Source organism: Lipophrys pholis (assembly GCF_963383615.2).
Source record: "Lipophrys pholis genome assembly, chromosome: 18".
In the NCBI taxonomy this organism is placed as follows: Eukaryota; Metazoa; Chordata; class Actinopteri; order Blenniiformes; family Blenniidae; genus Lipophrys; species Lipophrys pholis.
Genome location: NC_137646.1, coordinates 14,193,916 through 14,205,712, shown reverse-complemented (window position 1 = coordinate 14,205,712; position 11,797 = coordinate 14,193,916).

The window sequence follows — 11,797 nt, the reverse complement described above, 5'->3', positions numbered from 1 at the left end:
AACGTTGTCACCGATGTGTTAGGCTCATAAATAGTCCTCTTCCTCCTCAAGTCCTCCTCATCCTCGGGCCTGCCCTGGGATGTGATTGGTGGAGAGATTGGGAACGTGAGGGAGCGGGGAGGATGTGAGCAGACGCGTCACTAGACAGGATAAGGTCATCATCCAAAACGACGGCACAACTGCAAACGGTTTGCATCAAACAAAACCCCTGAGAACTGACTTTTTGGGTTCATTAGCACTGATGCCCCGATAAAAAAAAAGAAAAGAAAAGAAAAAGAAAGCCACAACAAAGTCAAACTTAATGGTAGTGTATGACTTAACTCCTGTCAGCCTGACCTCAGAGCTGAGCCCCGGAGCGCCACATGAGGTGAACATGCTGCGCGCTGCTGTTAATGACACAATGTGACTCAAATGTTAATGAGCTCGCCTGGACGTTAGTAACCAGTCCACCACTCCTCCACCCTTTACACCGTCACTTTGAGTCACGCGGGAAAGTAAAACACGATGAGAATAAACACGTAAATGTCAACCGGCACACAAAACACTTGATGGAAGTGTTTTGCGTCGATGACAACGTAACTGATCTGTTCAAGAGGAACAGACTGGATGTTCTGTTTTCGAGTATCGTGTGGCATTTTCATTTCGAAGCAGAGGTTGGATTGTCTTCAAAAACAAATCCATTTATCTTCTTTAACAGTTTAGTCAGTGTGGGCTTGCAGAGAGCTGGGGCTGAAGGTAGACGACTGGACAGGTCACCAGACCATCACAGGGCGAACACAGACAGATAAACTCTGTCTCACGTTAACCTTCGGGGCATTTAGAGCCACAAATTAAGCTCAAATGCATGTTTTGGGACTTGGGAAGGAAATGAGAGTAGCTCCACAGAAAGAGTTCTCACATGCACCATGAGAACTTGGAAACTTAACGTAGAACACCAACCACTTTTATAACATCTGAAAACCAGACTTGTGTTGTATCATTAGTCTGTAACACAGTTTAGAGGATCTAACAGTATCAAAATATGCATATAAAGACATGTATAACTTTATGCTGTTTGTGTTGCACCTCAAACTCCAATAAAAACGTGAAACTTCCCGTGTTTACTTGAGGTAAGAAATAAAGGATCAGTTGAGAAAATTAAATTGAGAGTGACACCAACTGCCTCAAACATGGACGTGCAAACTCCACACAGAAATGCACCGAAGCCCAACAACTCGCAATGAAGCAAGAGAGTTAATACTGCAGTTTTGTTAACTCTAGCCTCGTTGTTCCAGCTCCCGCTACTGGTCCTCTTGTTGGATTGAATCCAGACCAGACCCTCAAGTGACTCATGACCCAATCATGTGCCTTTGCTTTTGTTTTTACTCCGACATCTACTATTTTATTCCAGTGTCTTATTGTATCAGTAAGGAAATGCAACAGAAACTCATTTTGATGTGATGGTGCTGACCAGACACGGGAGTGAGGTTTATGTTGGGTGGATTACTTTAGCATCCAACATGACTGTGAACATTAGGGATATTTATTGAAATCGTAAAAAGTTCAGGACACAGTGATATTGCATCATGAAAGTAGGACATTTAAGTAGAAGAATGCAAAGGCGACTTCCTCATCTCAAACAGTTTATTGAAACAAAAGCTAATGACAGTGGTGGGTATACAACAACAACAACAACAACAACAACAACAACAACAACAACAACAACAACAACAACAAAATGTAAACGGCGCAATAACTTGTCACGTGACCTTGAGCCTCACTCACAGCTTGACAACAGCGCCTCCTGCTGTTCACAAGTGGCCCTCAGGTCATTGAGGTTCTGGGTCGAGAGTTACAATCCTCTACCCAGAGTCTCAGCTGATCCCAGAGGTTGTTTTTTAAAAAAAATTTTTTTTTAATAGGACTGAGGTCTGGAGAAAGTGCAGCTCACTCGATTTGAGGTTCCTCAGTCTCCAGCGGCCGTTCACTGATGATGCCACCTCCATCACCTGGAGCGCCGTCGTCCATGAAGATGAAATAAGGCCCGTGTTGTTCATGCAGGGACACAATGACCGGATTCATGATGTTCTCCAGGTGGTCTGGGCTTGTCACTGTACCATTCACAAAGTGTAGAGCAGCTCTGGATTGACCAGACCTGCTCACGCTGTATCACCACCACCACCACCACCACCACCACCAACCAAAGATCATCTGACGACAACAGCGGACAAACCACACTGCTTTAAACAGTTTCCAATGGTCTGACGTGACACTTGGTTCCTCTCACCTCCTTAGATGTGCCTGGAGTCGAGTGGCATTCATCATCTGGTTCCACAGGGATGTGGACAAAGGACGTGTTTTCTGGCTCCTCAACATGTTGACTGAGAACCTTTATGTACAGAAGATCTTTTTTTTTTTTTTAAATATAGCTCACAAAGTGGTATATTAGGATTTGCTACACATTTAAAACTTAAAACTTAAAATTACAAGGTTTCTTGACTATAATTTAGATCAGTCGACGGTTTATTACAATTTTTGGGCTGTTTTAGCCTTTTGGACTGTTGTTTTGTTGAATTGGTTTAGACTTGTGCAGTTATTTTAGCAGTTCTGGCAGCGATTTCTACATATGTTTAAACAGATTATTAAGTTGTTTTAGCTATTTTAACTGTATTGATCCCCCCCCCAGCCCTTTCAGCTGTGTGTCATGCTCAAATTGATCAAACATTTGTTGAAGAGCTTCTCCAAATTCTCATTCACTGGATAAAACTCTGTCCAGCTTGGAGAGACGGTCAGGGTATAGGGGGGGATTATAATCTAAAACAATGTATAAATTTCCTATCTCACTCTTTAAATAGACAGTGACCTTTTCTGTGACTGTGTTCTCCCCGGTCCGCTCCACAGGATGCTCGCTGATGAGTCTCATTACTCTTGTCTTTAATCACGACATGATTTGACTCAAAGTAGCATCTCCTCACTAGAGGAAGACGCGGCGAATGCAGACGTCCAGCTGTGCAGCTGTGGAAGAAGAGGACAGGTCCACAACGGCGATGATCACGCAAGTCCCACCTCCACAGCCTCGGTGCCTGCTGCTACGTGATGTAAAATGATGTCAATGTATCAGCGGCGTGTCGGGGTTAATGAGCGTCTTCATGTGCGCCTAATCAGCCAGAAAGTCCTGCTGCTGGTTTATGTACACCTCTATAGGAGACCCTATGATCTTCCTCATTTCAGAAGCATGCCACAGCTGTAAGCACTGATAAACCAGGCAATAATAATAATAATGATAATAATAGAAGACGTGTGGTTACTAGATCATTCCTCCACGTTTAGAGAAGAGTTGTTTTGTTTTAAAAGAGAAAACACTCGGTTCAACCTAATGCTCATCATATCGTTCAAGGCAAGTGTATTGATATAGCGCCATTCAGCTATAATGCGGTTCAAAATGCTCTACGAGAACTTCGAAATGCATTATAGCGAAACGTTGAACGGATCATTTAAACATTATTTTCCAGATCGATAAGAACAGAAGACAAAGAGCGTTACTAGAAACATCAAAGAAATTGCTATTAAAGTGGGACAGAAAGAAATTTCAGCAGAAGACAAATATGAAAACAATCAATTCAGGGGATCCTAAGTTCTGTACTGTGTTCCTCATTCAAGCCCGATTTTGGAGCATTTCATTGTGAAGTTTGCATGTTTTCACTGCAGGTTTTATGTTTTTACTTTCCACAGTGCAAACACTCTAAAGTGTCTGGAGGTGTGGCCTGTAGGCCGTTTTACTCTGAAGCAGAGGTGTCAAACACTTCTGAGATCAATGACATCTTCCAGGAAAACAATGTTTGAACCCCATGATGGACCTGCAACCTGTACAAACTGGCTTCACTCACTGATAGCTGAGACAGGCTCCAGTCCTCATATGCTGGATTAGAGAAATATGGAAGATGGTGGCATGTTTAATTAATCAAAACAGAGTATGATCAAGCGTTACGACATCAACATCAGTTAAATTTTCATAACTGGAAAGCTTGTTAAATCCTACACTAGGATATCGTGCAAAGAGCTGAACTACCTGTGGTTTATTTCTTCATGTGCTCGTTTACTGCATCAAAAAATTGTACAGCTTGCAAAAATATCTTTTGGCTATCATGAGTTCCTTGATTCCTATGGATTGATTGAATGAATAACTGATTGTTTCTTTGATTTCTTTCATTTCAAGGTCAAGCGTCTTTATAGTAAAAAGCCCAAATGGTTTTATACGATACTCAATCATCAGGAAAAAAGGATGTCACGTGACAAATGCAGAGTAAACATCATACAATTTCATAAATGTTATTCAATTTTTATATTTATGTTTCTGGATCAATTGCTTGACATTCACATTCAAAATGTTTAAGCATTAAGAATAAAGTTTTCCCTCCTCGATCTGTGTGATGATTTCTCTTCCACTGAATATCATGCACCCCAAAAGCAAAAATATTGACATTTTAATTGTTAATATGATTAAATATTGGTTATTTTCTTACAGTAATATCATTTTTAAATCACTTTATGCTGTAAATGTACTTGTATTTACTCTCCCAGTTCTGTCCACTAGATGTCACTGTAAGACTATGGTTTATCGCAACATTTCTTCATACTAATTTATATTCATTATGTCAATTTGCATGAGAACATAAACAATTGTTTGCAGAATACACATCCCGTAGTAAAGATCACAACGTGTTTTGCATTATAACGACACCATCCTCTCGTCTTGTCACTGTTGTCCAATCAGATTTCCCACTCTCAGGTGAAGTTTATTACCAATCCACCCTCCTTCAAAGAGCTGCAGAGGTTAAAGGTGACCTGACGGTGGCTGCAGTTTTGGATCATTAGATAGGAGCTGCTGCTGGAGGAGGCGGAGGCCAGACAGCACAGGTAGTTTGGGCAGGAGATACCAAGCAGCTGACTCACACACAGGTGTGTGCCATCACATCAGGGGCTATGGCTTTCAAGTGTAGCCTTGGGTAAGTTTCTGGAGCTGCAAGTTTAAAGTGGTTTGTACCTGCGTTGTGCTAAATGTACCTGTGTGTTGCAGTGTGGCCTTACTCCTCACTGTGTGGTCAGCTGTGGCATCATGTGACCCCATTCCAGATGGTAAATGGATGCTCATGCACTGCGCTGGTTTGTTTCCTGGTGTTTTTTAAAGCTTGCTTGTACCTGCAGGAGTTCTTCACATGGAGTGTCATGAGCGTTACTTCATGATAGCTGTGGATCTCTCCTTCACTGGGAAGGATCCTCGGTTCGATGCTGTTGGTGAGTCCATGCGACGTTTAGCTGTTGAGTAGAACCAGATTTGTTTGCAGCAGCGCACATTTGCACAACACTTTATTTTTTTTACATGCAATAATAAAAATGTGCATGAGTTCCACTTGAGTGAATATTGGTGCTTTTGTTTGATTTCCAAGGGATTGGCAATGATCTTAATAATTATCATGAAGCATTAAGACTAGAAACTAGTGGCCTAACGACACCATCTAGTGGTACAATGTGGCATTCTAAACTGCCACTTCAATAACTTTCTGCATCAGTCTCAGGAATACTACATACTTGCTGCCTTAGTTTACAACTTTATGAAATTGCTGCATTACAAATGCTGCTGAAAGAAAAACTTATCAAACCTGTGCATGCATTGAACCGAGAACTGTGAACTAACTTGTTGAAATGTTTCTCTCTTGCAGACAAAACTGGTGTGTATCCCATCACCAAGCAGTCTGAAGCAAAGTGTGGCTACTGTGTCACTGCCCTCCCACTGCTGGGGCACGTGGAGCTACTGGCCTCTTACTTCAGCTGTCACACCAACAAGGTATGGACAGTTGCTCCAATCGGCATTAAGAATCCATTTGCACACTTTGCTCTGATTTTTCTTGGGTCCAGGATGACAAAGTCTTCACATTCAACTTTAACTTGATCACGAGCCGTGACGGTAAAGAGGTCGTCTATCCACTGAACAAGACCTGTTCTCCGTCCTTGCCGTGGTCCCCCAGAGAGGTCACCTGTGCGCTAAACTACATGGAAGTATGTTTTTGATGCAGTACTGTTCTGTTTTACTGGTTATCTCGGGTTTACCTATTGGGTTGTGTTTGTAGGTGCTGCTGGCGAGTACATCCAGCTGCAGTCTTGGAATGAAGAGCGAGGAAACTGCTCTTGCACCTGTAGGTGTTGTAGTAATTGCATTTATCACCGTTTCTATAAAATGGCGTTTAGATGTGAACTTGTCTCTGCAGACGCATGGCTCTGCTTCCCCAGACTGGCAGGTGATGTTTCAGAAAGGACAGGAGCAGATGCCGCCCATGAACCTCTCTGACGCTCGTATGCGGGGTTACATGTTTGACCTGACAGATGGACTCATTGTTTTTCGTACGCCTTACGGCCAACCTGACTCATTTACTACTGAGGTAAGGTCATGGATACAATGTGTGTAATGCATCAGTGCAAAGGAGGGTTTAATCTTGACCTATTTGTACAGGTCAATGGCATTCTAGTAGAGATGGTTCACGCTACCCTCTTCTCCAAACAAGGCTGGTTCGTCATCATGGTCGACCTGGTGGCTGCGTGCTCAATGTGTCAGTACCGGCTTTTCTTTCTCTCTTTCCTCCACTCATGAGCAGGTTCAATAACCTTCCGTCTACAAATAGTTGCTGGATCGTATGATGGTGGGCACATGGTGTGGAAGACTCCTGAAGTGCTCTACCCTGGTCTGTACAGCACACAACTCCGTGCAGGACTCAATGGAGAACTTGTGGATCAGAAAGTTGTTGAGCAACAGGGCTACCTTGTGAAGACTGAAGATGGCACAGTTGAAATCGGCATCCCTTACAATGCTGCAGGAGGATACAGGAAGGTGAGGGAATAGTCCATGACAGTGCCATTAATTATTGCAGTTTCTGACCAACTAAATGTACTATAGTCAAAATTTTGACCATATGTTATCAGAGCTTTGTGGCCGGAGACCTCTACGAGTTTTACCTCTTCCACTTCTTCTTGGAGCAAGTCTTGCTGGACGACGCTAACGTCAAGACGGTGATCAGGTTCCACCGGGCGCTGATCACTCCTCTTCTGCACTCCCCGGTTTTCATTCAAAACCAAACAGTCCTTGACGAGGGGCTGTTCACTGTCTACCTCGGAGACGTGCCAGAAGATGTGGCGTTGACTGCAATCAAGCTGAACGGATTTGAATGTGGCGTACGATGTTCCAACGTGAGCACCTACAACGTAACGGAGGTTGTTCACGCCAACAACACCCATGGATACACTCTGCAGGTTCCTTTCAGTCATCCGTTTGTCATAAAGGAGGTAAGGCTTGACTTCGTCTTGAGTGGCGGCATTTCAGCTTCCCCTGCTTGTCTGACTCAAACTTTGTTCTTAGTTCTTCACAGAAGACTCAGTTCTTCAGTACAGGCTGGACATCAACTACACTCTGTCTGTGGCGGCTCAGAATGAACCTTACTTCCACCAGGCCTCTATTGTGGCAGTGTTCACAGGCGTCTGTATGTACTGACTCTTTATCTGCGCAGGCTTTACAACCTCCAGATTGGCTTTATTCACTGTGCCGTGTCCCGACAGCTCCACCAGTCTTTGAAGCCGTCTGTCTGGACTCTGGGATCAGCTTCAAGCAGGACCACAAACCCTTCGACTACCTGTGGGACATTTCCATCGGCTCGGAGCCGCTGACTTCAGAGATGGCGCACCGACGTGGCTACGTCATGACTAATGACAGCCAGAGTCTGCTGCTGGAAGTGCCGTTCTTCGCTCCGGGATATGAATACGCGGTACAACCAGGACAAGTTTTACTTGGATGCAGCTCATTTGTCTGATGAAATGATTTACTTTCACAGGACATCGGTCTGAGTGGATTCACTGGCACTTTTGAGATCCTTGTGCGGGACGAAGAAACGTCGGTTGTGCAGACTTCTACTGCCAAGACGTGTTCATTCACCTCCAGCGAACTCATCGGTAAGACCCATTTTGTTTCATTCTAGCAGGTGAGTCCGCACGCTAAAATAAACTTGCCTGCAGTGTGTTCGACCGACGGGAGGATGACCGTGGTGGCAGACGTTTCTCTGGTCATACCAAATGAAGGAAGGCCTGCAAGTACAACCCTTGTCGATAAATACTGTGGCCCTAAAGAGGCGGCGGACTCCAGGGCTCTCTTCACTTTCCCACTGAGCACTTGTGGGACCATCGTCAAGGTGTGCAAAGTGAAAGACTTGACTAGTTAATATGAAACCAGGTAGTGAAATAATCAGTCTTTTTCCCAATTTCCTCCAGATCGGGAGGAGAAATGTCACTTATCAGAATGAGATCTTCTACAAGAATTACTACAATGTCCACAGGCTGGGTTCGGCTAATGACACTGAAAGGTATGTACAGGCCTAATTCTTGACATGTTATATTACTGACTGGGTCTTAATGATCATCCTTGTCTCGCAGGGTAATTGTGCAGTGCACATACCCTCTGGCTAGTCTTCATCTCCTCTTCTCAAGACTCAAATTTGAGTCGGAGTCACCTGGGATTGGAAGAATCATTCACACCAAGCAGGCTACAGCAGGTACGTGAGGTTTTATGTTAAAATGTCTTGGCAATTTCAGCTCTTTTATATATTTATATATATATATATATATATAAAAAAAAAATTTTTTTTTTTAACCCCCAGGTCTGAACCGTCCCATCAAACCCACCATAGCACTTCAAACCACACCTGCCACCAAGAGACCGCCACTCAAGCCTGTGGCCTACCTGCCTCCTGCCCACCAACCGGGACGCTACTTCTCCAGGTTTTATAATATTGCCAGCAGAATCAAAAAAGGTAGTGATTCAGCTTTTTCTTAAAGTTGATATAAAAGGTGTTTTATTTTTGTTGCTCAGTCTTTCCTTCTCTTCACAGGAAATGATTCATCACTAATGAGAATGAATGCAGTTGAAATGTAAACCATTTTTAACTTTCAAATTTAAATAAATCTTTTCTATTACTTTTGTGTTTGAAATTCCTCACATTTAAACACTGAGATATGATACTTTGTGGAGTACAAGTTGTCAATTGTAGTTAACTGCCAATTTTGGTGACAAGGTTTTGCGCATTAACAATCTGAGCCAAAAATGGGGAAACTCCAATATTGGCTTTGGGTCTGGATAAAACACCAGTGTGGGGAAATCAGCTGAGATGAAAGGCTTGAAAAAGAACTGCTTCGACGATTCTTTGTTTGAATTAAAGATGTTTAATGTTGAACAGCATCAGGAAAACCACAGACCGGTGGAATAGGTCTGGGGGAGAAGCTGGCTTCGAATATGCTTTTTCCCCTTATCAAAGTTCAGGCTGGCTTTATATACCGTCTAAAACTGCAAACATGTGAGTTGCATAATAACAGATAAGATAATAGTCAAAACGTTAGAATCAGCACAGAACATTGATCTTTGCTCAGAGGCCCCCCCCCATCATGAGGTGGAACTTTAATCCTTGGTCTGATTTTGAAACACTGCATTTTATATGATCACATAGGAAAAGGACACAATGATATTACATGTAATCCGTATGTCGTATAGGAAAATACACGTCACCAGGTAGTCCCTTTTTGAAATGTTGTTATCCAGACTTAGGCCCTGGAGGCAGGACCCCTGACCTTAAAGTCTGTGCTACTCATGGCCCTTGACCCCAATCTCACTCAAATCAATCTGCTTGAAGTTGGCTTCCATACAGATTTTCTTAATGAAAAATGTAATCCTTGGATTGGGTAGTAGACACAAACCAGATTTCATCAATGCTTTATCAATTAAATCTTGTATGTTTAGTCCTCCATGGTGCCTTAATTTTTATTTATTTTTTTTACAAAAACCTATACAGGAAGAATGTGAAACTATTTGAATTTTCTTTTCTGGATGTTTGACCCAGACCTCAATTTCCCCCAGGAGAACACTGAAACGCAGAGTAAACCCAGGAGGTAAGTAAATCTTGAAGGACTCACCAGTTGGAGCTCACGGTGCAAATACATTCAGGTTGGCCTTTGGTCAGCCGGAATGCACAGAAACACTTGGTTTAATACAGATAAATAAAATGATCCCAGATGAGTTTGTAGCGCCGACCAACAGGTGGCGACGTAATCTTTCGTGCTTTAAAAAAAAAAAAGGGAGAAAAAAAAGCGAGTGGATTTGACACAACTTTCGAGAGCCTGCTGCAGCTGCACCATAAAATAGTCCAGAAGGTGAATTACTTTTACATGTGAGCAAGGTTCACACAGGTAACAGTCGGTTTCCCCCCTCAGTCATCCCCATCATGGACCAAGGGAGGAGGGTCCCCCATGTAGGGAGGTGGTCAGAGTGGTGGTCGAGGGTAAGTGAGACTTTACAATACAGCAGGCCTTCACTGGTTCTCAGATCTTCAATATCAAATGATCAGGGAGATATAGCTCCTGCACGGTTAAAAAAACATGCTCTAATTGAAAGTTCTACAGGGCTTGTCTTTTTGACCCATGGCATAATCCAAACTCTTGCTGTGGAAAGCCCAAAATTAATTATGTTGTGAGCATTCATTGAAATATTCCAGGCCAGAGGGCTTCACTGTGATGCAGGCCTCAACCTGGCGAAAGTTTAAGCGAAACGGAGTGTTTTCTAATGTTTATCAAAAGGAAGGTGAAACTGTTTGTTAGATTTAAATACACAGAGCACTAGGAGCAGTAGCTGGGGTTATGGGTCTCTCGGGGATTCAAAGCTGTACCTTGAACAAAGATTTGCTTCTTTCACATGTAGGCCACCGCTGCCTTAGAGTTCTAGAACAATCGAGTGCAAAACAATGTATAGAACAGTGATGATAATCCCAGGTTATACAAAAAGACTCACCAGACACTATTAAAGCAAGCACACAGCACAAGAACAGTCTTTTACCTTTGCCAAAGCAGTTGGCCGAGAAGGTTATACTAACCTTTTCTGACTAAATCGCAAAAGTTTCTCATAGAAACCTTTTTTTCTTCTAAGATTATATACACTTTAAGTTTTGTTATGATATTAAATTGTAACAGTTTGCAGTAAATTGGTCTTGTGTATTTGTCAAAGTTGTTTGTATTTGCCCTCTCTTTGCAGGGGGTAGAGCTCAGACCTAGGATATTTAATAAATCAGTCCAGACAGTTAAGACCTTAAACTAGGATGAATGAAGGACACGGGGACTAAAAAATAAGGCTGGGTGTTTTAGAGGGCACGCCATAGCATTTGCAATATATAGGATCGACATAGTGCTTCTCTGAATGGGGAACAGTACATCACCATATTCACAACGCGGCACAAATTAGGTTAAAATTGTATTTAGATGCACAAGCAAAAACATTAATTTCACTTCTTTCACTCAGGGTTTTGATCTGCGGCGACTCAACACTCCTCCGCCCATCATGTCTGCCAACGTGACCCCACCAAACTGTCCAGACCCCTTCAGATCGAGAGAGTACCCCGTCATAGAGCTGGGCAGTGGCACTTGGAACACGGATGCCACCGAACCTCAGGCGCAGCCCAGGCAGTTTGTGGTTCAGCTCACTGAGGAGGAGGATCAGGCCATCACTAACCTGTTGAAACTGCACCACCATCGGCCCTCGCCAGGCGAGGAGAACCTGCCTGCAGCGCATGATGTTGAGCTAAACGTCTTGTCAGGCTTCCAGTCCGATTCAGCTGAGGGAGTGTACAAGCCCATGAGTATTGATCGCATAGAGCTTCTCCATGAGGCCTGTTGGAAGGTGGAGCAGGAAACCTGCCGGTCAAAAGCAGAGCTGGAAGCAGCAGATGTTCTTGTGAGTCGT